The 13,540-nt window shown below is 39.9% G+C and overlaps 1 protein-coding gene and 1 pseudogene across 1 annotated transcript in view; both read left to right on the forward strand.

The window, feature by feature from the left end:
- NELL1 (neural EGFL like 1) overlaps positions 1–13,540 on the forward strand; it is an 884,414-nt gene that overhangs the window by 672,835 nt on the left and 198,039 nt on the right. The gene's annotated exons all lie outside the window — the stretch shown is intronic.
- LOC143644780 (lysM and putative peptidoglycan-binding domain-containing protein 4 pseudogene) lies at positions 9,381–10,497 on the forward strand (annotated as a pseudogene).

The raw sequence follows: 13,540 nt of genomic DNA on the forward strand, positions 1-13,540 counted from the left end.
CCTGGAGCTAAGAATTCTTAGTTTCAGTCTCACAGTTAACTTTCTCTTGGGCAAGTCATTAAACTGTTCCCCTCTCAGTTCCCCCATGTACAGAAAGAAGATACCATTACAAATTAGGTTTTAGGACTGTTGTGAACAACTTTTTAAACAAAAGCATGGAATGCTTTGTCAGAGGAATTGTGAAGGTTTCAAGCTGGATGTAGGAAATGAAAAAGCCCTCCTGAGAACTCTGGTCCAGCCAAATTACCCAGCTACTATCACTGCAGCTGTATTCATATCGCATTCAAGATTTCACATCTAATTCCATGCGGTTATATAAAAATCACAGAATACTTTCACCCGAGAAAGCTTGCTGGAATTTATTTCTTTAAAAGTCTCTAGACTGTGCCCTTCAGGGGTAATAAATGCATTGGCTCCAAAATGGCAGCGCAGCAGGAGCCCTCCTGACCTGCTCACCCAGGCTTTCTCCTTACCTGTCTTTCCTAGATAGCACTTCCAGGCTTCCATTTCTTAGCTCTTCTGTAAATATGGAACTCCAAATTTTGAAATGAATTCAGAGTTTGGTGCAAAATATATAATCTGACTGTTGCTTTAGTTTTTACATTGTAGGGAGTCCTGAATTTACCTCCTGATTTTGTATTTTTTTGAAGTTCAAACACTATCTTTTATTCTGTTACTCTTCTTAAGTTTCTGTCTTTATACCGGATCATTTTCTTTGCTGCAACTTGCCTTGCAACAAGTTCTAAATCCCTGGCATTGATTTATTTGTGCCCAATTAGTGAAAGCTTGACTGCAGAGAGCTTTGATCTTTGGGGAGAAAATGTTGCGTTTTATTAATTAGCCTAGAGCGTAAGAGATGCATGGATTTAAGAATTAACTTTTATTGAGCATTTACTGTGTGTGGAAGCTCGGCAAGTGCTGTCCATGCACTATCTTATTTAATCATACTGCAATACTAGTATGGCATAGTTTCTCTTTTTTTGTCCTGATTTCACAGATAAGGAAATTGATGCTCAAGGAGATTGAGCAACTTGTCACAATCAATCATCTTGTAAGAAATGGAAACAGGACTGGAACCCAGACTCTGTCTCCAGAGTCCATACATATTTTTAAGTGCTAACCAAGCCAGGGGCTCTAAGGAAAAATAATCCAGGCTCTGGGTTGTTGGGTAATGTGTCCATGATTGATACCTCCCCCGCCCCCACACAAGGGTCAGGGTGGAATATTCCTTAGCAATTTCCTTGTTGAATTGCTCTTCCTTCTATGGTTCTTCCATTTCTACATCTCAGAGATTCTAAACTCATAAAAACGTATTCAAATTCCACATTTGACTCTACCTTTCCAATGTCTGGATAAAGTTAACATTGCCTGGAAATAAGACAATAATAGCCACCCCAAATCCTTCATAAGACCAGCAGATTCTTGGGGAGAAAGGCAGAGCAAAAGGGGCCATTGAGTGAAATCACCCAAAGCCTAGGTTTCTAAAAAAAATTATAGTCACTTCTCCGCCTTCCTCACAGCTTAATGTTCCAGTAACCTGGAGTCACCTGTGGTTCTACCTGACACACTGTTCTGTTCCCTGCTTGAACACCAGGCTCCAGTCTGCCTGGTGTTGATTATTTATGTTTTTGGATTCAGCTCAGGTTCTTTTGTGATACCTTTCTTGACCTTCCTGGCAGAACAATAGAGAACAAATGATTTAAGTAAAAGATGTGATATGCTTATACTGCTAAGTGTTTAGGAAGAAAATAAGGCAAGAAAGAGAAGTAAGAATTGTCTGTGGGTTACAATTTTTGATAGTGACCCAGGGAAGGCTTTACTTAGGAGGCACATTTGTACAGAGATGTGAAAGAGGTGATGGGGAGAGTCATGCAAGCTCTCTGGAAAATAGGTTTCAACACAAAGGGATAAGCAGTGTAAAGGCACTGAGGCAGAAACATGACTGTAATATTCAAAGTTCAGCAGGCGGCCTGGTAGCTGGTACAGAGTGAGCCACAGTACAGGAGGAGGAAATATTATCAGAAGAATGTTGGGTGGATGGTGTAGGGCCCTGTGGGCCACTGTACAGATTTTGGTTTTCATGCCAAGTGATAGAAGGAGCCACTGGGGAGTTAGGGGGAGAGGAGTGGCATAATATGACTTATGTAGTACCTGTGTTGCTCTGATTACCATTCTGAGAATAGACCAAAGGAGGTTGTGATGAAAGTAGAGCAGAACATCTAATTTAGAGGCTATAACAATAATCTAAGTGAGATGGTGGAGGAGGAGAAATGATAGCCTGTGTGGGGGCGGCTAAGGGCAGTCAGGTTCTGGGTAGAATTTGGAGGTGGAACCACAGGATTTCCTGATAGACTGGATTTCAGCTTGAGAGGAAGAGCAGTCAAGAATGACTTGAAGGTTTTCTGCCCTGAGTGATCAATAAGATGAAGTTGCCATTGCCTGAAATGGGGAATGCTTAAGGGTGGAACAGTTTTGGGGGATAGAGCAGAAGCTCACTTTGGCCATGTTGCATCTGAAATGTCTGTGATGATGTCTGGCAGGCATTTGGATATGAGTGTGAAGTTCAGTGTAGATGTCTGACTGAAGAAATCAACTTGGAAATATTTGACTAAAATTGATGTTGTTTTAAACATCAGATGAAATGAGGTCATCAAGAGAGTAAGGGTAGCTATAGAAGGGGAAAGTTCCAAGTACTGAGCCCAGGGGGTGCTCCTAGGTTTAAGGATTGGCACGATGGGGAGGAAGGAAACAAAGAATGCTGAAAAATAACTGGAAACATAAGAAAAAAAGAGGATGGTGTGATGCTTTGAAGTCAATAAAGAAAATGCATTTTAAAGAGGAGAAAGTGATAGACGGAATCACATGTCATCTGGGTGGTAAACTGAGAATTGACCTCTCCATTTAACATAGTGGTCATTGGTGACCTTGATAGTATCTCAGGGCCTTTGCAACTTCCTATAATGTTCTGCCTGGAACATTCTTTCCTTTTAATAAATGCATTGCTTAGTCATTTCACTCTGTGTATTTACTCAGATGCTACCTCCTCAGGGAAGCTTTCCCTCATCATGCTATTTAATTGCAACCCTTTTCCAATTGCGTATCCTCCTTCCACTTCTCTGCTTTATTTATCTCCATATCACTTGTCATCATCTAACATACTAGGTAGGTTGCATATTTATTTTGTTTAGGCTATGTCTTTTAATACTAGAATGCAAACCATAAGGGAAAGCATTTTTGTCTGTTATATTGAGTATTGGAGGCCTGGTTCTTAGAATAACCCCTGGTACAGAGGATGCTCAATAAGTGTTTGTTGAATGATTATAGTAAGGGCTGCACATCTTTTCTCAACCTCAGGACTGTTGACATTTTGAACCAGATAATTCTTTGTTGTGGGGGGCTTGTCCTGTGCATTGTAGGACATTTAGCAGCATCCCTTGTCTCTACCCATTAGATGCCAGTAGCATTTTTCACCCATTGTAAAAATTTTAAAAATCTCCAGACATTGCCAGACATCCCCTCGGAGGCCAAATAAAAATCACTGTATTAGGGATCTAGAGCCTAGAAAACTGGGACAATATCGTATCTAGTGTCTAGCACACAGAAGGTATTTGGTACCTTTTTGAATTGGATTGGTCTCACGTGATGATACCTTTTGAATCTGTATTAGTTTCCTACTGCTGCAACAAGTCACCACAACTCAGTGACTTAAAACAACATGAATTTGTTATATTGGATGTCAGAAGCACTAAATGTGTCACAATGGGCTAAAATCAAGGCTGTGTTCATTCAGAAGGATCTAGAGAAGAATCTGTTTCCTAGAAGCATTTTCCAGCTTCTAGAAGTTCTCGGCATTCTGGGCTCATGGTCTCATCTTCCATCTTTAAAGTCAGTAGTGAGTTTAGCATCTTTAGACTCTCTCTAACTCTCGCTTCCTCTGTGCTTGTTTTTAAAAGATACTTGGCCCAGTCAGTTAATCTAGGATAATCTCTTTTCCTAAAGTCAGCTGATTTGCAGCTTCAATTCCGTCTGTGATCTTAATTCTCCCTTAATTGGAGTATGTTTAGGAAGCCTGTTTTTCTGCCTAATATTATTGGCCAAATGTTTATCTCACATTTTATGATGCACAGGAGCGTCTTCTCAAAACATTTACCTTTTATATATTGAATTTGCTCCATTAAATAATTCATCACCCAGTTCAAGGCAATGTAGAAGAATGCAAGGATGCAAAAAACATGGTCCTTAAAAATCTCACATTCCAGTTGGAGAAACATACACAGTTAATAAACCGGTCTACCACAAACCAAAATCATGCAAAAGGACAAATTATGTCTTTCCTTAACTTGTGATGTTCCTAACTGTTCATCTTGCTATTACGGGGGTCACCAAACATTTTTATAAAGACCCAGATAGTAAATACTTCCTGCTTTGTACGCCATATGGTCAATTCTGTCACTGACATGGGAAAGCAGTCACAGATAATACATAAATGAATTGATATAGCTGTTTTTCAATAAAACTATATTTATAAAAATAGGCTATCATTTTTCAACTTCTGCTTTATAATATTAATAATTTTATATCATAAATCTGATCGTATCACTCTTCCTCCCCCAATTCAAAAGCCTTGGACTTTCCCTGCAGTGCCCATAGGTAAAATCCAAATTAAGCAGGCATTCAAGGTCCTGCATTTACTACCTGCCTTTCTAGTGTCTCCTTTCACTATTTCTTGTCCATTCTCTCTGTGGTGGTTAATTTCAAGTGTCAACTAGGTTCTGGTTCCCAGTTGTTTAGTCAAGCACTACTAGCATGCTTGTTATTGTGAGGGTGTTCATAGATAGAACTTGCATCTACAATCAGTTGATTACAGCTACAATCAACAAAGGATATTGCCCTCAGCAATGTGGGTAATGTCATCCAATCCGTTGGAGGTCTTAAAAAGCAGAATTGAAGGTTTCAGATGTCAGAAGAATTTTTGCCTCAACTTCAACATTGGTTCTTATCTGAATTTCCAGCTAGTCAGATTCCCCTGGGGAAATCTGTACTAAGGATTTCAACATGTCGTTTATCAAAGTTTCCAGTTTGCAGCCTACCCTACAGAGTTTGGACTTGCCAGCCCCTATAGTGGCATGGGCCCATTCCTTATAAGAAATCTCTTTTTATTGTATCTTCATGGTTCTATTTTTCTGATTAGTAATACACTTGTGTTCTCCTATTGAACTTTATGCTCTTTCTCTGTACTCATGGTCTGCTTTCATGTATCACACTAGGGCGAAGGTAGTCAAGAGAAAAAGAGCAGGATCTTTGGAGTAACGTGGACCCGGATTTAATTCCTGTCTCCTTCACTCCTTGGTTCTTTGACAGTGGGAAAATACTTTAACTCGTCTTACCCTCAACTACTTCTTCTTGACAACAGGAATAATACTAATTCTCAGCGTGTAGAATTAGTATTATTATATTCTCAATATTATAGTCCAAACTTGACCTCTGGTTGTCTGGCCTTTTCTGGTCCATCAGTAACCTATAAAAGTGGAAGTGTCATGATATTTGAGAGCAATACTTAACCTGTCTCTTACAGTTTATATACAAAAATACACTGTCCCTGTTGTACTACAAGAAGAAAACTTTTGATGTCATCATTTCTGAAGAAGTATTCCTTTCAGCATCCATGGAAAACAGCACGTGCAGATATTGTATTATATCAGTCTTTCAGATCTAAGATCAATATCTCAATTTGAAGACCTCAAGATGACACCAACAGTGACTCAATTCCCCCTCCCACCATAAAACAGTATTGGCTAGGAGGATATGGGTGATGAGCAAGAATGTCTGAAACAAGTCATTTTTAAACTGAAGATTTAGTTGATTATGAAGGCAAGTAATAGGATCACAGCTGCATTTTATAAATAATACAGTATCGAGCAGAATCAAACAGAATAAGAAATAATAGAATGCAACATACATGCTAAGAGTAAGTTTTATGTTTTTAGTTACATATATGTTTAAAGGAGAGTCTTTGACACAAAATTTGTTTCTAATTGTTTATCATGGTAAAAAAAAAAAAAGTTAGCAAAGCACAGCTTTTAGCCAATTATCCAGAATAATGGAGATAACAAAAGAAAAGTCCTTATGTAGATGTTTGGGCAGCAAGACATTGTTCCTTAAATAACAAATCTGAGCAGTGGATGGGAGATGGGAAGGTGATTCTCAAAGGCTCACTGCACTCAGTTTTAATATTCAGCCTCTCAACTTGATGTGAGTTATAAAACCTGTTCATTTTCTTCTCCTGTTTAGTACCTTACATCAGGATAATACCTTGACCTGATGTGTCCCTCTCCCTATTCTTCTCCACCTGGCAAAACTCCCATTCATACTTTTAAAGCCAACTCAAATACCAGCTGTGTGGTGAAGCCTTGCCTCTTCCACCAGGCAAAATTAATTACATTCCCCTCTAGGTACTTTCAGCATTTTGTTCATACTGCCAGGGTACCATATATCACATTTTACTATGCTTGCTTTTATATGTGCTGCTCTCTGCTGTTTGATTGTGAGCTTTTTGGGGGGAAGGAACAACTAGCTGTAGATTCCTCATTTTTTGTACACTGTAGGTGCCAGAACTCTAAATGGAGCCAGTGTAGTAGTGATGTGGTTAAGAGTTTAGGGTCAAAACTCTGGATACATCTTAGTAGAGGTCTGACCTTTGCCATCTCACTTAACCTGCCTAAACCAGCTTTCTCATCTGACAAAGAGGATAATATGCCTAATACAAGTATTGCTGCAAGGATGGAATTGAATTATACTCAGAAGGCATTTAATAGGTTTTCACTAAATTCGATTTTTATCATCATTATTATTGGTACTATTATTATTATTACCTTTGAAAAGAGGAGCAGCAAAGACTATTGGAGCTGGTGATACAAATTCATATAGTAGGTGTTAGGGGTGAAGGCAATTTTGAGGTCAATAATTAAATATCAAATTCTGAAATATATTCTGTGCTTGATTCTAGAAGGACTAGATGAAAAGTTAAGAATTGCAGACATTTGGATGTTTGGTACATTTTACTATATTAATCATATGAATGATTTTAGCTCTTACCTTTCCTCTATATTTTAAACTATCTTTTTTAGTAGGAGTTTGGGGGGGGGGGTAGAAAAAGGGAGTAAAATAACAGAACTTTACAAAGACTTAGCTTTGTAAAGTTAGAGTGGAGTTTCTCAACCTTACCACTACTGACATTGCCAGCCAGATAATTCTTTGTGGTAGGGGATTTTCCTAGGCATTGTAGGGTGTGTACCAGCATTCCTGGCCTCTACCCACCAAATGCCAGTAGCACATACACCCAGTATGACAAACCAAACATATTTACGGGGATCTCCAATAAACAGCATGCTCTGAACAAGGTGTAGAATAAAGGCATAAAGCAAACAGGGAGGTGAAAATCTCTGCTTTGCTGCTGACAGAGCTGGTGGAAGAACATGACTTTCCATCTGTAAGCCAAGTTGGCTGCCAATAATGAACACAGACTAAGGTCAGCTAGTCCACTGTAGTTCCCTGGAGAAAGGGGTTATGCAATTGGCGAGGAAAACTCATACTGTCCGAAGGCAGCTCACTTCTAAGAGAGAAGCAGGACCAGTGTAGAGCAGTTCTAAAGATGCCCAGATTTTAATTATTCTTCCCCACTCCTTTGGATTTTAGATGCACAGAATCAGATGAATTATAATTGTTGGTTCATAACACCCTGTCATCACTGGTCTGTGGTGGCCAACTTCTATTTAACTTCTGTTTATTTTAATATTTTTATGGTTATTTTTAATAATGTAACCCATACCTATTAACTCACTACCCAAAGGAAAAGCTAGAAATGTGATTATAACCTTCCTTGAGCCATATGGTGTTTCCTGGTCCATACTCCTGCTTTTCCCACCTGAGATAAGCATCATCCTGACACATATTTTTTGCAAATTTACCAGTAAAATAAGTACCTCTAATCCATCCACCCACCCTCTCCTAGGGTAGAATAAGAAAAGATGTGGAGAGAGGCCAGAAATGGATTTAATGAAAATCCTTCCTTAAGGAAATCAGGAGGAAAAGGGCTTCCTTGTAACAGATGGCTCTGAAACTTCTCTTTCTTCATTTTTTTCAGGAATTTAAGGTATCCCCAGGAATGAAATATATGCCAGTACAACTTTGAAAAGATCATGCAAAATGTTTAGCATGCGAAGGCCTATTACTTTTTATTAGTGTAAAACTATTTTTATCAAATTGAGCCTCTGTAAACTGGGCATCTGCAAATCCACCTTCTCATTTGGTTTCCTATATGGCCCAAGTTCCATTTCACATGCAGAGAATTCTTCTGTTAAAAATAATACTTTCTGCTTATTAACTCTCCCTCGACTTTGAGCTTTGTGATTTGATTTTCTTCAACAATAAAAAATGCTCTTTTAAATATAGAATCCCTACCATCTTAGAGTTGCTCCAATCCAACCTCTCCTCCAGGGCTGTTCATAATAAATGGCATTATTATGACATATTCAGATTTGTAATGCCATTGTATATTTATGGTCTATGCCGTACTCCAGAATGTGGGAAGTGGTTGACAAAGAAGCGACATATTAAGTCACATATCCATTTTGGCTGAGCTTCTCTGAGTTTGCAAGTGAGCTATGATTCCAAGTTCCATGGCAAATTACAGGATGCTACTGAGGTCACCAAATCAGGGAAGGAATGACAATGTGCCCTCGTGGAAGCATAAATTCCACAGCACAGGGATCTTTTCTTCTTTATTCACTGCTGCATCTCCAGCATCTAAAACAGGATAGTTCATAATAGGATGGCTATCTGGAAAGCAGAGTCCTGGTGATAATAAAAGTCACATCCAGTTTGTGACCAGTTTCAGGCGCAGTGCCCCATGCTGGGTTTTTGTTGATAATTGAATTTAACCCTCCTAGAATGGGTATCTTGTCATTACTGCTTTGCTGATGAGAAAACCGAGGCCCAGGGGGCTTTTGTAATTTTATGTAGTTCACACAGCTACTAAAGGTAGATTAAGGATTTAACGCCATGTCGTTTCTTCCATCCCATCTCCTCATAAGCTAGAAAGAGAAAGTAAGGGTGATCTAGCCTCCTGTTCTGGTTTTGCCATCAACGAAGTAATATTGTGCTAATAATGGGTCCTCTGAGCCCTTTTCTTTAAAATGCAGGGTTTGTAGTTGATTAGAAAGAGCCTATCCAGTAGGTACCCGGGCCTGCAGTGGGGGAGGGGTGGGGGAGGGGACAGCAGGCTTGGCTGCGCGAGTCGCTCTGGGGGTGAGCCACCACTTCCCGGGGCTCCTTGGCGACCGTGCCCCAGCGGGAGGGGCAACGTCGCTGTCAGGGGTCAGCCGAACACCATGGGGTTCGATTTAAGAAAATGAGACAGAAGGAAGTGTTCACCGAGAGCTTCCAGGGCCCAGATGTGACCTGTAGGAGTCCCACCAGCCTCGTTTGCATGTTCAAGAATGGCAGCGGGGACTCGGGGGACTCCAAGGAAGAGTCACACGGCATGGTTTTGGGGAAGCCCACCGCCCTCACCAGCCCGGAGCTGCGGACGTGGGGCAGATGCTGCGGATGTGGGGCTGAGGCCGCGGGAGCTGCCGCCGGAGCTGCCGCCGGGAATCAGCCTCCGCAAGTTCGCGTTTCAGTGCGGCTGCAAAGTCACAGATGTGAAGGAAGTCAGCAACTTCATCAGAGAACAAGACTTATATGCTTTAAAATCTACTAAGATTCCAGTGAAAAACCGTGGGATTCTCACAGAGACCCACGAAAGCTAAATCCACTCCCCAACCCATACTCAGAGACCCAGAGTAACCTTCATGCACCTCCCAGTCCCAGAAAGAATAGCCACAGGCATGGGGGCCAATCCAGCCGACTGGCAGATTGTTTTAAGGGGCTGGACCAGGATATAGAGAAGGCTGTGCAGTCCGAGTCTTCTTAAGTGAAAGTTATTGCACAGAGACCTGTAATCAGCCACTGCTTCCAGCTACTCAGAAGACACCAACATGTGTACAGACTGCGGAATTCAGTGGTAGAATGCTGCTTTTTCATGCTTCTAATTGTGATTGCTTTGCCAGTGTTCTATTTGGCCTATTTAAAAATACAGGCTACTGGTGAGACCCCTAATAGCTTGAACACAACTGCTGTCCCCAGTAGCTTGATAGCAATAAGTGCAATGACAGGGGGAGCCCCCAAATTAGCAATTCCTTTGCCAACCAGCACCTCTTCCACCCCCATTTCAGTCGGTCCCCCCAGGCAGGGAACTGAGCTATTTTTGTTTTTAAAGACTCAGTCCAGATTTAGTAACTGGGTTCCTGATGTGCATCAACTGACCTGGCCATATCCTAGGGGTGCTGCTGCGTTTTCTATTCTGTGATTTACGGACGCTGGTCTCAGCCGTCTAACAGTGGACAATGGCCTGGCCTAATCCAAGGCTGCAGGAGCCAGAACTCCTGCTCCCTCAGACTCAAATCTGGAGAGACGTGTGGCAAGAGAGACGTTTACATGTGACAGGTGGCCATTTCTTAAAGGCCCGCCAGGGACTGGCTGTGTTGTCACAGTATGGTGACCCTGGATGAGGCTGGGGAAAAGGAAGGTGCCTGGGGCCTAGTTTCCGGTCCCCTGGCTGTTGGCAGGCCCACCTCCTACTCTGAATGGGAGACTGCCTCTGAGAGGCGGGGGTCTGCTTCTCCCCAGCAAAGGGGCCTCTTTTGGAGAGTGACGGATTAAAATTATCCCAAGCCCTGCATCATGTCTGCCTCAACCATTAGCCTTTTTTGAGGCAATGTCACTTGTAGAACTGGAATAACCCCAAATGCAAACTAATATTGAGAAAACTGGTTCTGTTCCTGGTACTTTTAGAGAGAACAGATGATCCTCATTGTTCGCAGATTTTGTATTTGCAAATGCGCCCACTTGCTAAAATGTATTTGTAACCCCCAAATCAGTTCTCACAGTGCTTCTGTGGTCCATTGGCGGGCCTAAGCATCGCTGAGGAAAATGTGAGTCATCTTAACACACACATTCCCAGCTGAGGTGAAACAAGGTGACAATCTGCCTTCTTGTTTCTGCTTTCCTATTTTAAACAAGGGTCCTTTGTATGGTGTAATTTAATGCCACATTTTTCTTAGTTTATGCTTTTGTGGGTGATTTCATTGTTTAAAATGGCCTCCAAGTGTTGTGCTGAGGTGCTGTCACATGTTCCTAAGCACACTAAAGCTGTGATGTACTTTATGGAGAAAATACATGTGTTAGATGAAAAACTAAAAAAAAAAAGAGCCTATCCAGATATAAATAACCCATCTATAATCTTAAAAGGATATGGCAGTGTGTTTTGATGTTTTATGAGGTTTTCGAGAAGACTTACATTGACTTTCTTAATTTCCCAAAACTAATTTCAGTTTTGTATGACATGTTCTTTTTTCCTTTCATGTTTTTACATTTACTTTGCCTTTGCCATATTATGTAGGGTTCAGTGTAAGGCAATGGATTTCTTCTTGTCTATTCCAAATGCATTCCATTAAAAATGGTGTATGCCTACATGTTGCCAAAGTGTGACAAGGCTAAAATAAAATTGGAGGTTAGATAATAGGTATACATGAACAGGAGTAGCTCCTATCCCTTTCTTTAATGCAACGTGTAATTTGGACAGATTTGTTTTCTTTACCTTTACTTTACTCAATTTTCTTAGCACTTATGGCATTGTTCAAAAAAAGCATAACCCGCCCATGTGAACACCAAATTGTAGATAAACCTGTACTATTACATTCAAAAAGGAGGTAACTTTTTGAAGCCAAAGAGATTTTTGATGGAATATTGGTTCCTAGTTCCTATGTGACAGGGCATTTGATTTCTGAGCCTCACTGTCTCCATTTTTAAAGTGGATACAATAGCACCTATCTGATACTTCATTGATAAGGACAAATGTTACTCTTAGTTACTAAATTCAGAAAAAATAACAAAGGACACCTTTATCCATCTTGCTGAAGCTGAATACCTTGTTGGATGGGTTTATAATTTCTGGTATTTGTCAGTAGTTTCTGGTCCATGCTTCACAATGATAACCAGAATTTTTAAATTACTTTTATTTAACAAAACATATTAATACTATTTGGGAAATACTATTTTAAGTCCCTAACAATATTAACTCATTTTATCCTCATTGCATTTTATTTATTATGGTATCATTGCATACTTTGAACCTAATCTGTAATCTTAAAAGGATATGATAGTGTGTTTTAATGTTTTATAAGGTATCCAAGAAAATTTACACTGACTTTCTTAAGTTCCCAAAAGAAATGAAGTTTTTCATGACATGTTTTTTCCCCTATTATCATTTAATTTAAGGGTCAGTAAATACACCTATAGAAGCAACTCTGCGTCTCCTAACCAGACCTTCAGCCTTTAGATCTAGAGCTGTTTCAATTGCACCACAAAAGACACCCAAATTAAACCTCCTGTTTCTGAGCCCCTGCATTGTTTTGGTTCTACTTGAGAAATTTTTTTTACCAGGTTTCCTTCTGTAATTTTTAGCTTGCAAAAAAACCTTTACTTTTATGATTAACATTGATGCAGAGCTACACTTTACATGTCTTAATTTGAAATGTAATTTGCCAGAGCCCACAAAGCTTGATTTTGGTACAAGAGATTTTGTGTACATATATGTATATATGTGTATATATATTTTGTTTTTGTGTTGAACGTACCAGGACAAATTTTGTCTAAATCTTTGTTGCACAAGGCTAAGAGTACTAAGGCGCTGGAAATGGGAGATGGTATTAGAATTCCAGGGTACACACTGCCCTCTGGCAGAGGCAAAAGAGGGCTCCCAATTAATTTCTGAAGCTTCAGAATAATAAATTATCCAGGTTATATTAAACAGTTTGGAAAATAACAATATTGTGTGATGGTCTATGTATTTGGACTAGCATTCAACTATCTAAAGACATCATGGGCTCTTTGAAGTTAGAGCCATATTATTTATATGATGGTGGCAAAATACAACCATGACATTTCTCCAGGGTAATACTAACTGCATTAATAATGAAAACATTTGCTCACTTAGCTTTCACGCAGATAAAATTCCCTGGGTTAACAAGTTGAAATCATCTTCATTAATGAGAAATTTTGCAGGTTTAATACACTAAATCAAATGTTCTCCAATAAGGTTTGATAAAAAATTATTATGGCAGAATTTTTAGAATAAGAATTTTCCTGTTAGAAAAGCCTGCAGAATGTGGATTAATTCATAAATATTTTTCAAGCATTTACCATGTGCTCTGATGTTGGGGGTAGGATAGAATGGTGAACAAAAGCAATTCAGCTGCTTGTCCTTATGGATCTTGTTGCACAGTGGAGGAGCAGGAGGTGTTAATCAAGTATATATAAATGTACAATTGTATTTAAAACTGCAAAAGAGAGATGCTGGTAGTTATGCTATGCTATGCAAGCATACAATTAGGGGAGCTAACATGATCTGGGAAGCCTCGCTTAGTAGCAGTGGGGTGGG

This window comes from Tamandua tetradactyla, chromosome 8 (assembly GCF_023851605.1).
Source record: "Tamandua tetradactyla isolate mTamTet1 chromosome 8, mTamTet1.pri, whole genome shotgun sequence".
Lineage (NCBI taxonomy): Eukaryota > Metazoa > Chordata > Mammalia > Pilosa > Myrmecophagidae > Tamandua > Tamandua tetradactyla.